Raw genomic sequence first — 18603 nt, 5'->3', positions numbered from 1 at the left:
AAGGTTTGAAATTACTAAAAAAAAAAAAAAAAAAAAAATAGTCATTGTTGAGTTTTGAAGCCTACAATAACGTGTTAGTTGCCCTTTCTGAGACCTGGTCTATTGAGCCTTGGCTATCTCCAAGGAGATGTAGACACGGTTCTGCATTTCTTCTTTTTCCTCTGTAAAGTGATGTATTTAATAGCTCTCAAGTGTAAATGAGTAACAATGGCCTGTCCTTTTCTAAGACTTGGAATACTTAACTTTTTCAAGTATGGGACAGAAAAAGTATCTAGTGAGACAGCCAAGATTGCTGAAATCTTTTCAGAAATGCAACAATTCTACCACTGTGAATAGTACTTTTAAAAAATACAATTGTGAAACTGTTTGCTACGATACTTTTCGTGCTGTGTTAGAGGGGCCTCCTTTGTCATTCCATGTATTAGTTCAGAAATAGCCAGTATCTGAAATTCATTTCATGACTGCTATTTGCCAGCAATGATTTTAATTCCCTATGATTGCTATAATTCATTTGTAGGGTATTTAGTTTATATGTTATTGAAACTTGCTCTTGACGTTGAAGTACTCGAGGTTCTCGATTCTGTTCAGTGCATGATAGTATTTCTCAGAGTCTCTATTCCAGTTAGAAAAACACTCTTAATTCTAGGCAGAGGAGCACTAAATGATAAAAAGAGGAAAGCGTCTTCTGTAGAAAAAAAACATTTTTTGATACTGGAACAAACGTTTCAGTGAGTTTCCTGCTGTGACACAGGCAGCACAGCGTTTTGGTGCTGAGAGATTGAGTACCTCTGTTGTATGAAAATACTAGAGAATTACAGTCAAAGTCTTTCTTCAAACAATAAACAGGAAACTTTATTGCAATAAAAAAACCACCAATCGTGTGCCAAAGCTTTACACATTGACTGCTTTCTTCTGCTACTTTCAGGGTTCGTACTATCTTACCTCCTGGAAAGCTGTAAGGATAGAATGCTCAATCTCCTCCCTCAGAAACTGCAGCTTGAGGAGAATGCACTTGTTTTACTTCAGTGGCTTGTGCTGATATTTGTATGTGCTTTAGCGAATAAAATAGTTCAGACGAATAAGGATCCTTAATACCCAGTCAATATCCAGCCTCCAAAAGGGCTCCGGTTGGACTTCAGCAGATTCGGGGCCTCGGGAGCCACAGCTGCCTGAACACACGTGCCGGTTCTCCTCTTAGGGGGGCACTGCACTGGACGCTCCATTCCCAGTAGATACTACCCCCTTCGCTGTGTGCCAGAGTAAAAGAAATAAGGTGATGAAGGTGGCTCTTGGACTGAAGGAAGGGCAACTGAGACTTGTTCAATTTTCAGAAAGGATAAAAAATGCCTCTAAGTGATTTAACAGTCCCTTCCTCTAAATGAATGCTATATGAAGAAATACAAATTATTTTTTCCCTTTTTCCCCTAGAATTTATCACGGAACAGATTGACTCAAGCATCCCATCCGCTCACAAAACACGAGTGTCACAATAGAAGAAAATTATCTTCTTGGGAAGGAGGTGAATCTCAGCCGCCTACAAGACAGAGCGTTAACAGGTCAGAGGGGTTGTATGCAGGGGTATTTCAAGTGGTTGTGCATAAATACAAAACATAAACACTGTGCATTCCAAAACTGAACTCTGAATGTGCACCCTGTCTTGGGGAGAGTAGACTATAATTAAGCTTTGTATTACACTACAATGAATTTGTAAAGTGAAACAAAAACATCTCTATGCTGATTATAGTGTACTTAAATTATAGGGAAAGTATTTGTGAAAAATGTTTGTTTGGATTTTTTAACAGGCGGTCAAATGACTCATTTTTTTCAGTTCGGTTATGGTGCAGATTCAACTGTCCCAGAAATTATCTAGGTTCAGTGCCAGTCCAGGCCAGTTCCAGTTTTACGTGGACACTTTCATGTTGCTGCTGTGTAATCAGTCTGCATTAGAAAATGCAACATCTGAGATGGAGAAAGCTGTGAAGCCGCAGGTTTAGTCCCCACTTCCAAATTTATCATGAGTGTGGTCACAACTGTCAGTTCGTCCCTCTCTTTAAACTGGTCTGGTAAGATCATGGATTTGGAGACAAGTTGCAAAACCATACTTTACCTGAAACAAATGGTAGTGTACAATGGTAAGGTGTCCTGGTTTGGGCTGGGATAGAGTTAATTTTCTTCCCAGCAGCAGGCACAGCGCTGTGGTTTGGATTTAGGATGAGAAGAATGCTGATCACACGCTGATGGTTTAGTTGTTGCTCAGTGCTGCTTATGCCAGGCAAGGACTTTTCAGCTTCCCCTGCTCTGCCAGGGGCACAAGGAGCTGGGAGGGGGCACAGCCAGGAGAGTTGATCCCAACTGCCCCAAGGGCCATTCCATACCATCCGGCGTCATGGGCAGTATGGAAACTGGGGGGGTTGGCCGGGGAGCAGCGATCGCTGCTGGGAACTGGCTGGGCATCGGTCGGCGGGTGGGGAGCAATTGCATTGGGCATCACTTGCTTGGATATTATTATTATTATCATTATTATATTGTTATTATTATTATTTTACTTTATTTTATTTCAATGATTAAACTGTTCTTCTCTCAGCCCAGGAGTGTTTCTCACTCTCACTCCTCCGATTCTCTCCCCCATCCCATCGGGGTAGGGGCAGTGAGCGACAGCTGCGTGGTGCTGAGCTGCTGCCTGGGGCTGAACCCCGACATAAGGAGAGGAGCTATGGTACTTTTTGGGGTGGCAGGAAAGAAATGGGATGTTTTGGATACTTCTCCACCATTAACCGCTGCATATATGCAAACGTATAGAAACATGTGCATGTACATACACCAGCACACGTCCAGACAATAGCGTATACAAATGAGATAAAGGAAAGAGAGGACACTGAAGGGCAGTACCGGCTGCAGGGTCCAGTAAAGTTGGCTGGTACATGGGCTCAGCAAAACGGCCACAGCCCCGCTTGCCAGAAGCGTGTGAAGGGAATGTGCGGAGCAGTGCCTGCTGCCCCGAGCGGCAGCCTTGCCTGGCAGCGTGGCTCACGCCCGCGTGAGCCACAGCAACAAATCCAGGCACTCGAGGATCTCCCCTGACCTGCTTTCCCCCTTTCGTGGAAGAAGCAGCAAGATCCAAGCTGGAGCACAGGCTCTTTCAGGGTTTGATTCAGGTTAGAGAAACAATTAGTTGATTTGGCTTCATTGCATTTAGTTTTGTTTTGATTCCTTAATTTTAATGTTCTTTTTTACGTAGTATCTTAAAACATTGACACTGCATTTATGGCATATTTCGCTGGCGTCCCGCTAGCAAGAAAAGGCATTATGAAGAAATATCTCCCTGTACGTGTAAGTATTCCTAAGTGGATGTGCAGTCTTCTTCTGAGCTGTGGGCTGCTGACCACTGCTGTTCTGCTAGCTGGAACGGTCGCCTGAGAAGTTAGCTACGTAGGTGGATTTCGGTGTAAATCCAAACGTTAGCCCTATGAATATCAACCTGTATGTAAAAATCTGTGGGCAGATAATATTTTGTCCTGTGGTGGACTCTTGGAAACGATAATTTAGTTCTGTGGTTGCAAGAGGACCTGTTCATGAATATGATCAAATGTGTTGGGAACTGAGAAATCCATGGAGCCAAGTCAGAGAGATACAGCTACCTGCCACCAGTAATTAGACCAAACTTTCAGCAGTACTCCTGACTCTGTGTTACACACAAAGCGTTTGGTTAGGCAGCTCCCACCTCCTTTTAAGTTGTCGAGAACATTCCCAAACAATAATGATTTCTTCCTTGAAGTTACACTTTCTGGATATGGCCAGACTTCTTGATACTGAGGATAACTAGAATTATGCTTTGACGGTGAACTTACTTCTGGTCTGACAACATCTGCGGAGCAACTTGCCAAGAAGTTTGTTGGGATTAGGAAGTACAGGAAAAAGAGAGAAACGCAATTTTACCTTTAGGAAATGTTTCTTCAAAGAGACTTCTTTTCATCTCATCTCTGTGTTTTTCCTGTCCTTCATGGTGTGACACTGAGTGCTGGAGGGATGTCAGCCTTTTTCAGGTAGGTTTTTTTGAGAATGGAATTTGACACATAGTTTTGTTTAGAGAAGGTGCTGTGAGATGGCATTTGACATAGTTATGCACGTTGGCTATGATAAGATTTTAAAGGTTTGGAATTAGGTACCGAGATACTGTGATGGGACATAAGTATACGTGTTATGCATCCATAACTCTTCAGACTTTTGGCCTACAGATCCCTTTGCTTAGTCTTTTTCAGAGCTGAGATTTTTACTTTTGAGAGTTTGAGAAAATTCTTTCATCCTTTTTAATTGTGCTGGAAAATAAGGATTTCCTGATTTAATGCAGCTGCTTGTTTCAGATAGGAAAAAAATGCTAAAGTGAAACTAACCTTAGGACTAAAGTCTTGGTCTGAATAAAATTGGTGAAGATTTAAGTAAGGCTTGATTCTTAAAATTACGTATGACTAAGGGCAGGCTAAAAGCTGCAGTTCAGAAACCTGCTGGGCTGATTTTACGATGATTACAGTCTCTACTGCAGTGCGTCATAAATGACATTAAAAGTCATTGTTTTCCTAGATACAGAAGTAGCAGTCTTTGCTTCATCTTCTTTGCCGCAGGAAGTTTTCAGACACCAGGTCTTTTGTGGGGTCTTTCGGTGGGATCATGCTGTATATAAACAATCCAGATCTGGAAAAGAGGCCAGTGCCCATTGCGCTTCACAAGCTCAAGGTTTTGGTTCTTCTTTAGTTGTGCGCTAACGTTATCGTACGCTAACATTTTATGTGAATACCCCACCTACTCTAGACAGGACCAAAGGACCGAGGGCAGCGTGGTTACGTGCCTGCTCCTCGGCACAGTGTGTCCACGAACAGTGCTTTCCCACAACCTGCGGCGGTCCAGAGCTGTGCAAAACGAAGTCTCTCCAGGCCACGCAGCTGCGGGATGTACAGTAAGGAAAAGGGGCACAGGTAGGGTATCCCCAGGTGCTCCCAGGAGAAGGCTGTTACTGCGGTTTGCAGCAGCCGTTCTTCTGTGTCTTTTCCTGTTCCTGGCTTCAATCAAGAGAGCAAGCTGAGCGAGCAGCACAGCACCCTTGCACCAGGAATGCAATGCTGTAGTTGCAACCATCTCCTAGGTACCCTCCTTCCCTTGCCTAGTCAGCAGAATGGAGCGGGGTTTAGCCATGTCAAATAGCCCAGGGAAGAGAGATTGAGAGGACTGTTGGGTGAAAGAGGAGCAATCATGGCCTGTATTTGTGATATTCCGTATTCTTGTGAGAGAAACTGAGTAAGAGAAAGAAATCAGTAAGTACTACCTTGCTAAAGACGCCTCAGCGTGCACTGCATCGCTACTACAGACCTGCACCCCCCTCTGTCGTCACCAAAAAGAGTTCAAATGCACTCTCGTCCTTTTCTCTCTCCTATGTTTTCTGCTGGAGAAATAATAGTACCAATCAAGTCTTGTTTCCCTAATGGTTGTCATTATATCTGATAACTATCACAAAGAGAAGAAATGATTTGTTTTGCATACTGTGGGCTGTTAGCATCCTTCGCTTGTCAAATTCTGCAGTACTACAGACAGGGCTGTCACTCCGGATTATTAATTTACCCCTCAGCAAAACAAAGGTACGTGCTGTGCTAAGTGTAAAGCTAAAGTGACAGAGTCCTTTATGCAACTAAAATAAATACATCCCTGTCACTTTGAAATCATCAGTGATCTCTGGCATTATTTCACAGGTACTAGTGGAGGTTAAAGGAGGAAGTGAGAGCGAGCAAGCTCATTGACTTTCCTTGCATGTATATATATCTATACTGATTTTAACCTTGCCTATAAAAGGTCAAGCATAAAATTATTTCCTCAGAGCAGCTGTCTTCAGAGGTTTGAATTAACATAGGTGGAGAGTGCCATAGGAAAAAAAAAGTTCATTTTACCCTAATTGGATTAAGATAAGTCTCACGCATACTGCAAGGGTGAGGTTTCACTAGAGTACAAACTGCTGGGTTGACAGAAAGGGATTAATTTATGTGCCTCCTGTCAGGTTGTTGACTAATAACGTATTGATCGTATCTGTAAGATATGCAGAGTGTCTGTCAGAAAGGAAGACACTCTGGAATTGAAAATTGCGAGCATATCTGACATGATCAAAGCTCGATTAATACTATTAAGCAGCAATAAGTAGGCTGCAGCATATAGCAGATGCAGAGTTCCGTGCCACATGTCTTGGAGCAGGCATCATAGCCAGGCGTAATACCCGACCTCAGCAATGCGTGACTGATTTGTGTAGTTCCTGGAATTTTTTTTCTGCTTTTCTTTTCTGTGTTCCTGCAGACATATTGAACTACCACAGTTTAATCCCAGAGGAGCCTGCAGGTGGTATTGTCCTTGCATTGAGGAGTTATTAAATTCTTAAGGTCACCATAAAAAAGGTTCCATTAAATTGAGTTAATAAAAACATTGGGCAAAGGTTTACTAAGAGTGCAGGTGTCAAAGCCTTGGGAATTGGACTGTCTCTTATACCACCAAGCTAAAAGAATATTTTAAAACACATCATAATAGGAAGATGCTAGAAATGCTGCTTCTGTGAAGTTTTGGCTTGGGTGGGATAGAGACACTTGTGCTTTGCTGAAGGAAATGTCCTATTTAATATTTTCAGAAGAAAATATTTAATATATTTTCAAAAGGGACGGGCTCTGGCAGTTTTCACTGATGAAAACTTTATAGAAAGAAGTAGTAACGCTTCCTTCTGCTGTTGTCTTCACATATGTATGCATAGGGAGACACAAAGATAAATAGGTGTACATAAAAATGTAGATTAGATATATAGATCCATGGGTGATCTGTTGTTAACCCCTGTTTTGTACTTACCGAGGGCGACTGAGCCTGCTGGTTTTCCAATAATACTAAGGTATGCTGAATGGTTTTTACTCAATGAAGCTTCTGGAGAAGAGCAGGATTTAAAATCATTTAAAGCCAGATTCTTTAATGGACTCTGGGATGACGCCTCTGATGAGGAAAATAATCGTAAATCGGACTTCTCCTTTTTAATCTGTTATGACTGATGGCTTTTTTCTTTAAATGTTAGCACGAGATTCCAGCTCCGCTGAGGTAAATAGCAAAACCTCCATTTACTTCAGTACGGCCCAGATTTCAGCACAAGAAAATGGATGTAGTTTTGCTGAAATATTTCATCATGGTTTTCAAATGAATAACTGATGCTATTTTCAACTCCAAAATATTAAGATGTGATGAATTAAAAACTTTGATTGCTGCATTTATTGGGCAGCAAATGAAGTAAAAAGAAATTGCTGTATTAGCAATTAATTTAGAACCAATCTCTCTAAAGCTTTAGTTTTGGATGACAGGACATGCAATAAATTACATATTTAATTACATAAAACAATAAATTTCTTTCATGTGCTGGATATGAGTTGTGTACAATAGATTTTAGTCATCAGCTACTTCCCTAATAAGTATGATAGATTTCCATTTATTTGCAATATGACTCCTTTTTAATTTTTTTTTCTTTTAAATTGAAGCATTTTAGCATATATAATATGTGGGAGGCTTTTTTTAAAGGTCTGTTTTGTAAGGTATATTAATTTGTCTGTTTGCTCATTAGAGTTTGAGACATTTTAAACGTCAGGTATCAAATTGATAGAAATTCAGCTCACAAATAGAAGCATCAAGTTTCATGCATTCGCATATAGCTTGTTGCAACATGCAACTGTCAAGCGTAGCAAACTCTCTCTTGTTCACTGGGTGAATACTGTGGGGCTTGATGCATGGCGTGTTAATAACGAAAATGGATATAAAGAAAAGAGTAATAAAGAAAATGCAACTCAGAAATGTGTTACGGGTGGAATTCAACCCAGTCAGACAGACTTGATCTGGCAACCCCCATGACTGCTAAACTCAGAAGAGTTTCCCTACTTTTTCATACACATTTTTAAAAGGATGATTTTACATCTGGTGTCTGCTTTTTCATGGAAATGTGTCAATTTAGCCCTTGTCCTTAGGTATGACCTCATACTAACTCAGACTGCTTAAGACTGAAATAACACTATGACATTCTTTCCACATTTCCAGTTACAAGTGCATACATCTCAGAAGCTTCTACAAGTTCATAAATTCTCTTACTGTATTCAGAAAGCAAAAGTAGCAATTATTAAAGAGAACATATGGCAGGTGCCTTAAAACTCCAGGGTGACACTAAGGCATTGACTTCAGCTCATTATAAGTATTTTCTAGGTTCTTCTTAATTGCTGCAGTAATTAAAATTCACCAAAAATTGTGAAAATGCCAAACAATTAAATAGTACATTCCTAATGCAGGTATTGCAATATTGCATGTAATAAAAGATACGTCTTTTTAAAATTTTGAATTAAGTTACTTAGTCATCTGTGTGGTTACAGGGATTTATTTATTTTCATTTTATTTTGTCAGCTTTTTACATTTGTTTTTCAATTAGGAAATTATATGTCTGAGCATTCAGGTAAAATGTAAATAAAACTAATTTAACTAAGGCTGTCACTGGAAGCAAGAGGAACATGTGCAATAAATGACAGATTGTATCTATGGCAGTGATTTCACAGTAATGGCAATTCCATCTGTGGTCAATGAAAAGCCTGAAAAATTTCTGTTTAAATAGTTTAAGAATAGTCTTAAAAGACTTTGGGAGGTCTTATTCAACCTGATATTTCATCAGAATCATTCGTGTTACAAACTTTAGGGTCAGAGTGTGAGGAGTATACGTTAGAGGCAGAGTTTGCACCGTTTTGACAGAAATGCGAAGACTGGATTTGTAATAAGCAGAGTTACTCTTGTATGTGAAATTGGATTCTTAAATGCAAACCTTTAAATGTTTCGTGGTATTAGAGGTTAGGTAATACCCTTGAGGAAACAGTTATTTTAAAAATATAATCTGAAATGCATGGCAGCATAGCCATTGCAAATTGCCTTTCAAGAGAAGGTTTAGTTACTATGTGTTTAATCAATCCTAGCTGTAAGGAAATTAAGGCAATAGTGTAAACAGAAGAAAACACCGTTCTTTCTTAAAGGCAAAAAGAGAGAATTACAAATAACTGAGCTTTTAAGAGGTTTACAGAAAATTTCCTTTGCAGGAGTTCAGAGGGAAGGAGGGGGAAGTGATTACGAGCAATATTTTATTACAGCCAAAAAGACCTCTGGCCCTTCAGCTGAAGAGAAAAATTAAAAATTACATTACAAAGCTAAACACTCCATCTAGAATGACTGTACATGTAGCCCAGGTAGTGTTTGCTGGGCACCCAGAAAATAAGGAGACTGGAATTAGTAATTAGTTGGGAAAAAATGGTGTAAGTATCATCTCTGCTTTGTAAAATTGTGTAATGATGTTTTCCAGGGTACTACGGAGGTGCGGCAAGCCTGAGACCCTAGACCCTAATTTCACTTTCTCATTTACTGTGTAAGTTGTGAAGTTGTGAATGCATTTTCACCTGCACCTTATCTTTACCCTATTCAGGATTTTTACCCCTCAGCAAAGAAAAGAATCTTCTTGGCGGAAGAGCCTAATGAGTAGGGATGAAAACAGATTTTTAGACACCTGCGGAGCTGTGGGCATTCTCCTCGCTCCTCCTTTACTGCATTCTGGATTTCCTGCGGCATTGCTCCCATCCCTGTATATCTGTTATTGTCTCCCTACAGTCATTTGGACTGTGATTTTTATGCTGCTTCCCTTAAACCTGTAGTAGCAGACCTTCAACTGATCTTCCACCGCGTTCTGTAATAAAGGGAGGCTTGTCATATCTTCGGTACAAAATTAGCCTCCTGTAAGATGTACCCCGAGTCACTGTGAAATACACACCATGCCTGTGGAAAACAAGGTGCGGAATTGTATAATTTAGAGACTGTCTTGGGAAGGCTGCGGGGGCAGCCGTCGTCGTGGCATTCCCTAAAGCGTGCGTGCTCAATTTTGTAAGCTTATGGCTCCTTCAGCCAGTGCCACCTTGGAGCCGCTGCAGGTTCGAGTCCTGCGGATCCATAGCTCAGGGTTCTGTTGTTCCGCTGGGGAAAAAGATTGGTATGAAGAATACAGTAAAGCCGTCGGAACTGCAGATGGTTTTTCCTGGTTTGCCAACGATGTTACTGCAGTTCCTCCTTTCATATACTCTTGTGAGGGTTTTTTTTGAGATTTTTCTTTTTTTACAAATGGTGATTAATCAGAGAAGAATGCTAAGGTGAAAACATGTTAAGTCTTCAATTACACTTAAGAACTTCTTTACTAGATCATTCAGTCAGACTTACAATAAAACACCTGTTTTCTACTTAGTTTAGCAGCTGGACTAAATCTATCATAGCTACAGCTGCTTATGAGTATGGAATTGCTATCAAGCAGGTCTAGAGCTGTTTGGTCACAGCTGTTGAAGGGAGAAAAAAAAAAGAGGAAGAAAGCAGGTTGTCCATATGCAAGGTTGCATCCGTCTGCTGGGTTTTTTCATGACATGGAAGAGTCTTAGTCAAGGTGCCTGTTTCCTTCATTTGCATCCTATCCGCACTTACCCTGCACGTATGTTCCCCACTCTTGCTACCAATTCAAGGAGGAACCCTCTGCCTGTAGGTGGGATTGCGCATATGCCACATGAATGGCATTTCTTACTGAGTTTTTGAAAGATTGCTATGGATCTGTGAGGGGTACAAGCAGAAATTGAGAAACCTGAAAGAGATCACAGGTATTTTGTGCTAGATTTACATGAAAGTGACACTGAAGAAGTTTGTATAGCTTGTATATGCCAGAAATTCAGGACATGTTAAGGAAAATGTAAATGGCAGAGTAAAAATTGTCCTGTACTATACTATTTTAGTGAAAAAAGTATGAACAAAAAAAAAGAAGCTGTGGAATACTTTCATTCTAGTCTCATTTCCAGAAGAATTTTGTTGGAAGATATTTCAGCAAAATGGAGAATTGCACTTGGTTAATGTATTTTTGCTTCACATAGAATAAAGTAGTATTGATGATATGCCTTAACTCAGTGAGCAAAGCGCAGGACTTTTGCAATGCCATCTAGGTTTAGATATGACTCTGGGTTTGGCCACCATTCTCCACTACCTCAAATCCACTTCAGGATTAGAAGATTGCATTGAAAGACTGTCAGGAAAGACTGTGGGTCTGATTTGGAGTGGTAGTTGGCACTGTCATGTTACCTAAAAAGTATAGGTTGTCCCTTGCAGATGTTTGCTTAACGAATGTCTGAGCTTTAAGGGACTAGGGATTTGCAACGTTATAAAAAACAGAAATAAGGCTGGAGAAGTAGATGCGATTTAGGGTCTTGGGGACACTATTTCTTTATTTAAGTCTAAGTACACATCTTCATTGGCAATCAGCGGGTGCAGGCAGTGGCTTAGCTGAGCAAGATTGCCATTTATACCACGAAGAAACAGGTAACGCCTTTGCTCATAACTGAGAGCTGCGTTTTCCTGGTAAGTAAAAAGTGAACTCGCCTGTCAGTACATACTGGGTTGAAAGAAGGGGTTCTTCACTGCCTAGATTACAAATGAGTGAATTTTAGTTAGTATTTACTCTTGACTTTACCACTGGGAAATTGTGTGAAAGAGCCCTGGTTAATATAACAGAAATTGAGTAACAATGCCTAAGACAATAAAAAGAAAAGTATTGTAGGACAGGAGACTAGTGAGGAAGCAGGAGGTGGTAGACTGATGAATGGAAAGAAAATGTAGCTTAAGGTAAGATTGTAATGGATTTAGAACTAAAACTGAAATGATACGAAAGTGAATGACAATCAAAGGGCAGATCTATGTGTTTGGAATATTCTTTCATTCTTTAGCAGCTGAACTTGGATCCGTTTAAAGTCTCCCATTCTGCAGATGGTGAAGAACCTAGATATGATATCTCCTCCTTCTCAGATATCCCTTCTGATCCATTATGAAGAGCAAATTAGGAGCTGTTGCGACAGAGCATCTAACAATTATATGCAGTGTCATTCAGTGATTTGATTCAATGACTTAATGTGGCAAATGTTTTTGGGGTATCTGCTGGGCGTCACTGGGTAAGCAGACCATGAATAACAACTGAAAGGTGAGGCAAGTGTTCTGCTTGGAGAATGTTGTTTCGACAAACAAAAAGTGATTTCAGAAGCAATTTAATCCACACCTAGCTAATCACAAACTAACATGAAAACAGGGATTAGTGTTGTATACTGTGGGGAAGAGCATTGTGAAATTTGAATACCTGATGATTATGTGCAAGCTTGAGCTTCTACAGGTATATAATAAGTAATATTGCTTTTCTGCAGGCAACTTTAATTTAGAGTACAATTTTGTCTAGAGGGGAAATACAGATGAGTAATCTCTGCCCATCAGTAGACATTCTGAGAAAAACTCTGTGGCAGTAAAACACTCTGAGGCCATCAATATAACGAATATCAATATAACATAAACAATGAACATTGTCTTCAACTGGCACTTCTGAAAAGACCCAGAGTAAGAGCGGTACCTTGTTATGTGGCCTCCGGAAGCGTAGCGTAGACCTACAGGGGACATGGGGGATTCTGCTGTGTCGAGCCATACGCTGATACAGCAGGGCATTTGGTAGAGAAGCTGCCCTGGCTTCTCACTCTCTTTGGTTTTCCCTGGTCTTTATTTGGACCACCTCTGAATTTTCGTTTCACTCTGGTTTTTTGTTAATGCTACCCTCTTACAAATGCAAGTAGTATTAACTTACTTTCTGTAACTGATTATATTTGTGCTTAAATGTTTATGGAGAAAGAACTGGCTGAAGTGAGGTTTTTTATTAATCTTTGAGTGTGCCGTGGTAGAACCTTGCTCACTTGATTTAAGAGTGATGGATCTCATTACTTTCTTCATCTTGTCTACAACTTCCAAATCTTTGGTAGATGCCTCCCCAATATTGATTGTCTGTATTGTACCAATATATCTTCCATGAGCTCAGATTCTCTAGCAGGCTTTTGGTGGCGTACTTACTTCTTCTCTGAGTAATGGCATAATTTCTTTTTCTCTTGCCAGTTCCTTGCTTTTATTTAATACTAAAGGCTTTGTTACTAGAACAAGAGATAAGACTGCTTTAGAGAATATTTCTTAGTAGAACTGTATTTCCCAAATATGCAAATGTGAAAGGCAGACCCTGCTACAGATATCTTTCAGTCAAGGATTCCACTAAATAGTGGAAGAAATAAATGAAACATGGAACCGTGGACATTAACCTTCTGTAATTGCTGGAAAATTCAGTTTTATTCATGTTCTTTGCTATGGTCCATGTTTGGCCCATACATATTAGGAGGACAATGAGGGGAAAACAAATAAATGCCCCTGAGTTATGGTGTCAGACAATCAAGGGGGAAAAAAAGTGTGGTTAAATGTAAAAAATACTTCAGGCTTCCCCTCTGTGTCTTCAAGGTTGTTTCAGAATAAGACTTTCTGTTTATTCTAATGGTCCCCTGAGAGCTTATAGCCTTGCAGAAAGTAGTAAATGCCAGACGTGTCATCAGCAGCCAGCAAGTCTGTCAGATATACTTTACTCATGTCCTGACCTGTAAAATGTCTGATCTGACACATCCCTTGGCAGTTCTGGATGTCCGGCCTTGCCTTTTCCCACCCTATAATGCTGCTTGCTAGGCTTGCCGTACGTGGGATTAACACATGCAGCCAAAGTGGAGTGGCTCTTTGTTGGAGTGGTGAAAGCAGTTGCCTGTGATAACATGGGAATGGAGGTGATCCAGGAGATCCTTTTCATGTCCTGTGTTTTCCTCTTAGTAGATGACCAGCCTGGTTAGCTCAGTTGGTTGACCAGCCTGGTTAGTTGGTTAGATGGGATTCTGGCTTCAGCTTACTATATTCTGAATAGTGATCTAGACTTCTTAGAAGGCCGAGACTGGCTCCAACTGACTTGTTACATTAGAGCCTGTGCGAGGATTAACCATTTCAGATGGCCAAGAGCCAAATCCTTCCTTTCCCTACTACATTACTCCTCCCTGCGTGAGCCCAGTCCCTGACCCTGCACCCATATCTACCTCTCCTCAGTGTTTTCTTTCTCCTTCCGCGCCCTAAGCCTGCTTTATTGCTTGACACTGGCCACGCAAGCAGCAACTGTTTCTAGAACTTCAGCTCTTTGGTTCTTTCAGTCCTACAGAGTGCTAGCAGAACTGGCTGGGGAACAGGGCAGCCCTTGAAGCTGGGTGCCATTCGCCACCTCTCTCTGACTAGAGACTCCCTCCCTTCTCGGTATTTGCGGAGTGTGAGTGTCTCAAATGCAATAAAATTTCTGATTCTCCACAAGAGGGACCAGACCCATCCTCCCTATGGGTGGGGTCACATCTTGCACAGTTGAAATTATTTACTTTTTTTTCTCTGCCTTGAACCTCTATGTCCTGTACGTAAGAGTTTGTCCTAATCTGTGATGGAGATGTGTAGGGAGTCACAGAACAGGGTGGAAGCTTTGGTACTGCAATGTGGTTGCAAGTGAGCCTCCTTATTCAGAGAAAATTCATTGAAAGGCACATGCCCAGACCACAGTCTGGTTGTCAATCAAGTTACTCAAAGTAACATGGTCTCTTTAGACAGAGATGCATAAAAAACACTCACAAAAGAGATGAAAATGCTGCTGGCCCTCTAACTGCTCTTCATCTGCTTTAGAGCCACTCTTCTTATCTCTCTGTAACTTTTTTTTGAGCTTTGGCAAATTGCACTCGTTCCTTTTGTCTTTGTGCAATGTCCTCCTGCGCTTGCTTAGGCTCATCTTTGCTGCTGCTCCATATGGCTAACCCGTTCCTAATGTATTATTTTGCCAAGACAGCATTCTCTCTTCTTCTAGATTACTCTTCAAAATACTCCTATTGCAGAAGGTGTGTAGAAAAGTGCTTTGTTGCACTGAGATGGCAATCACTTGGACAACTGCAAGGTATAACCACAGGAGCTCTGTGGGGAGTTGGCCCTGACCAGCAGCGAAGACCCCTCCCAGTTGCTCATCTACCCCACCACGCCTCCCACCCAGCGGGGTGGGGGAAGAAATCAGAAAGGCAAAAAATTCATGGGGCAAGATAAAGAAAGACGTTAACAAGAGAAGAAAACAAAACCCCACAAAACCAGAAGTGATGCAAAGGCAATCGCTCACCACCTTGCACCAGGAGACTTACCGACATATCGCATAATACATAAACACAAGAATTACGAAAGTGGCATTTCCAGCTCCAGGTTCACTGATGTCTTTTGTTTGTGCACTGTCCCTGAGTTTACGGAAAACCTCTTTCACTTTGGCAGAGTAGGGGGAAAAAAAAAATACTGGTTTTCTTATAGTTTTTAATAGTTAACGTTTTAGGAAGCTTCTGTACCATGCTAATGCTGATATTTCTGTCAGCAACTGTTCACCGAAAATGCATCTTTGCCATTATTCTTATCTGTGTAAATGCTTGGTAATGGGGCAGCTAGTGGTTGAATGTTCAGGGAAGCGTGTTTAAATATATATTGTATGATTGGGTCTAGGCTGAGTATGAACCAATTCTGAATTCGGGTATAATTCCACTTATTCCTGAAGTTACTACTTTGTGTTACTAGACTTTGCATTACAAGACTCCTAAAAGGCTTCAGTACTGCTTGCTGCTAAGTTTCATCCATAGGACTTATGTTCAATAGGTAACAATTTATTTGCATTTTACGTAATGTATAAAGATACACTGAAAAGGTAAGACATTTTAATCCTTTATCTTGTAATTAATTATTCAAAATAGTCAATTAAATAGCCTTTAAAAAAATTTCTTCTGAAATCAAGCTTGTATTAGGTAGTCCGGGCATTAATATTTGAATAATTTGGCCTAATGAGTTGGTCACAGTTAAACGGTGTCCACACTAAGATTAAATTTGGGGTCTCTGACTGGATCCTTCTACCCATGAGAAGTTGCTGTGTTGTTTTTTTGCTCTAATTCCAATAAATCTCTAGTAGACAGGCTTAGTTTCAGCAAGTATTAGTGTCTATGCACTTTATTTTGCTTTGAGGTATTGTGCAGAACGCTACAGTTCTCAATTACTATAGATTGCCATGGTAGCTTGGAGATCTTTGGAGAATACTGATTTTATTTCCCCCTCAAAAATAATAATAAAAAATCTTTTAGCTCTGCAATTCTTAGGTTGCTTTTGTGGAAAGGGAAACGGTATCTCTTATAGCCAATAATATTGGTTTTCTAGGGCAGGTGATTGATTAATGCAGTTTTTATTTCAGATTTAATAATAATTTTTATTTTGCTTCTCAACACCATTGTAAAATCCCAGAAGACCTTTACTGAAACAGGAATGAAACAAGTTAGCAGGTGTTATTAAGAGAACATGTCTGTTGCTTTTGCAAAATGCCAGAAGTTGATTGCAGACCAACTGGGGAAGACCTATGAGATCCTTCCAGTGTACACAAAAGGAATGAACCTATAATTAAATTACAGTTAAACACAGATGGTTATTTTACAGCAGGTGCTCAACTTTGAAAGTGTATCTCTGGACTATTTTTGTTCCAACATGGTGTTTGGTCCCTGTTGGGTTTCTGGCATCATTTTATGGTTAGATAAAAATATTCCTTTGTATACTTTTTTTTTTTTTTTTCCCCAGGATACAAAGCTATCAAGTGCTGCTATGTTTTAAAGGAAAGCTAGAAGAAAAACATGAAGCAGAGATTAAAAACAGCACAGGGAAAAATAAGTATTAGATTATAAAAAGGATATCTGCATACCATTTATGAGATGTAGAGGACTAACATACAATTAAATGTAGAGCTCAGAATTTGTAGTTATCCAAGGTGAAATAATCACTATGCAAATATTATAACTAAATGTATCTTCTATTTGAATGCTGAAGAAGATTACACTAGAATGTGAAATTATTGCAAGGTATATTTATATGATTTATTTATTTGTAACGTAAACATTTCAAGGACTATGTAGTCTTCATATGTGACCTAAGTCAGCAAGATGTGAAAAATGCTTCTTAGAAGTACCTCAGTTCAAATTAGAATCATTCCCTTAGGTACCACATGCTAAGATAAACTTAATTTGCATGAAAATAATATTTAATTTCATATTTGATTGTAAATATGACAAAAATCTCTCTCACAGATAACGACATGTTCACAGTCATGGGAAAATACAAAAGCTCGTACTGCAGTAACCTTGCTTTTCATGCGTGCTCAGATGGTGGAGGTAGGTTGATACTGAATGAAGTTTTAGTGAAATTTGTGAATCTATTATTACTAGAACACTGCCTATTGAATTAGACTTTAGAAGTTTGGCTTGTCAAGATATTGCCCAAATAGCTCAGGTTACTAGTTCAGCCTGGGCATATTGATGAGCGTCCAGAGAGCCTCTGACTTGCTGTAGCCAGCTGGGTCAGCCCATGCAGATAAGGCAGTACCAGAAACACGGGAGTTACGGAACAGTTTTAAGAGCAGCTTAGGTAAGCTTTCCATTCCTCTTATTGTTCAGCTCATGTTTTTCATGTGCACCTCCACCTTCAAGCACAGAGTTAGTTTCTGCAGCCCTGAGGCTGGAGAAATCTCATGAGGTGTCCAAGGAGTGAGAGGAATTTTGATGCCTTTCCCAGCGCAAGTGCTGAACAAAAGGAGGCAACGTTTACTTGGACAGTAAAGTGGCTCCTTTGTGTAGCTGAGGAGCTTACTATTTCTGGATCTTTAAATAGCTCTTTTGTAGGAGGAGTCTGTCTAAATATCTTACTTCCTAAGCTATAGAAATTCACAGAAGGGTGGTTTCTGGTAATATCCCCTTTGACTTATTTGCTTAGCTAAGTAATGAAGATGCTAGTGTAAGAAAAAGCAATTTGTTTACAGTGGACAAATCATCACTTATAAGTGGCCAACCTGTCTCTTCTTTCAAGAAAAAAACCCAGCGATTTTTAGTATGATTAATTGTGCAAGATGAGGAAAAGCATTCTACTCTAAAGCAATGTAATTATTGTCTGAATGTTTCCCATTCATCTCCTCTGGAATTGCTCTTGTAGCAATACCTTAGTGATATCAGTCCCGCCTTTGTCTACTGCTTTCCCTGTTTTTCCTCTCTCCCTTCTTTCAGCGCTGGTAGAGCAGTGCAGAACACTCTGCTCCCTGCTGGTGCCGGCAAAACCTTTCATTTGCACAGACATATCCATTCATCCCATTCTTCGTTTGCAAATTCATTTATTTTTTGTCTGAGCGCCACCATTCTTGTTCTTATTCTTGCCCTCTTTTCCACAGCGTTTCTCAACATTGACCTTCCTAATATATCTGAAATGCGTTGGCTTCATTCCTGGAATATTCTTCATAGACTTGGATGCTTTGCAACTGTGTTGCCTTCCTTTTTCTGCTGCTGCTTTTGAAGTGGTATTTGTTGTGTCCCAGCATACAGTTTTTGGTCTGAACAAGTCAGTACTGGGTGGCTACTGTGTGTACATGGTAAGAAGCAGTCCTCATCCTGGAGAGTCTGAAATGTAAAGTATTTCTAGCTAACAAAGCCCGACGATGGCTGTCTCGCTTTCCTCCTCTCCTCTTTTTCCTTCTCTCTGTCTGCTCTCAGTTAGAAGGGAGGAGCGGAGAAGTGAAGGGTGAAGGGTCTGGAGCACAGG

Source organism: Pelecanus crispus, chromosome 5 (assembly GCF_030463565.1).
Source record: "Pelecanus crispus isolate bPelCri1 chromosome 5, bPelCri1.pri, whole genome shotgun sequence".
NCBI classification, from domain to species: Eukaryota; Metazoa; Chordata; class Aves; order Pelecaniformes; family Pelecanidae; genus Pelecanus; species Pelecanus crispus.
This window is presented reverse-complemented; position numbering follows the sequence as displayed.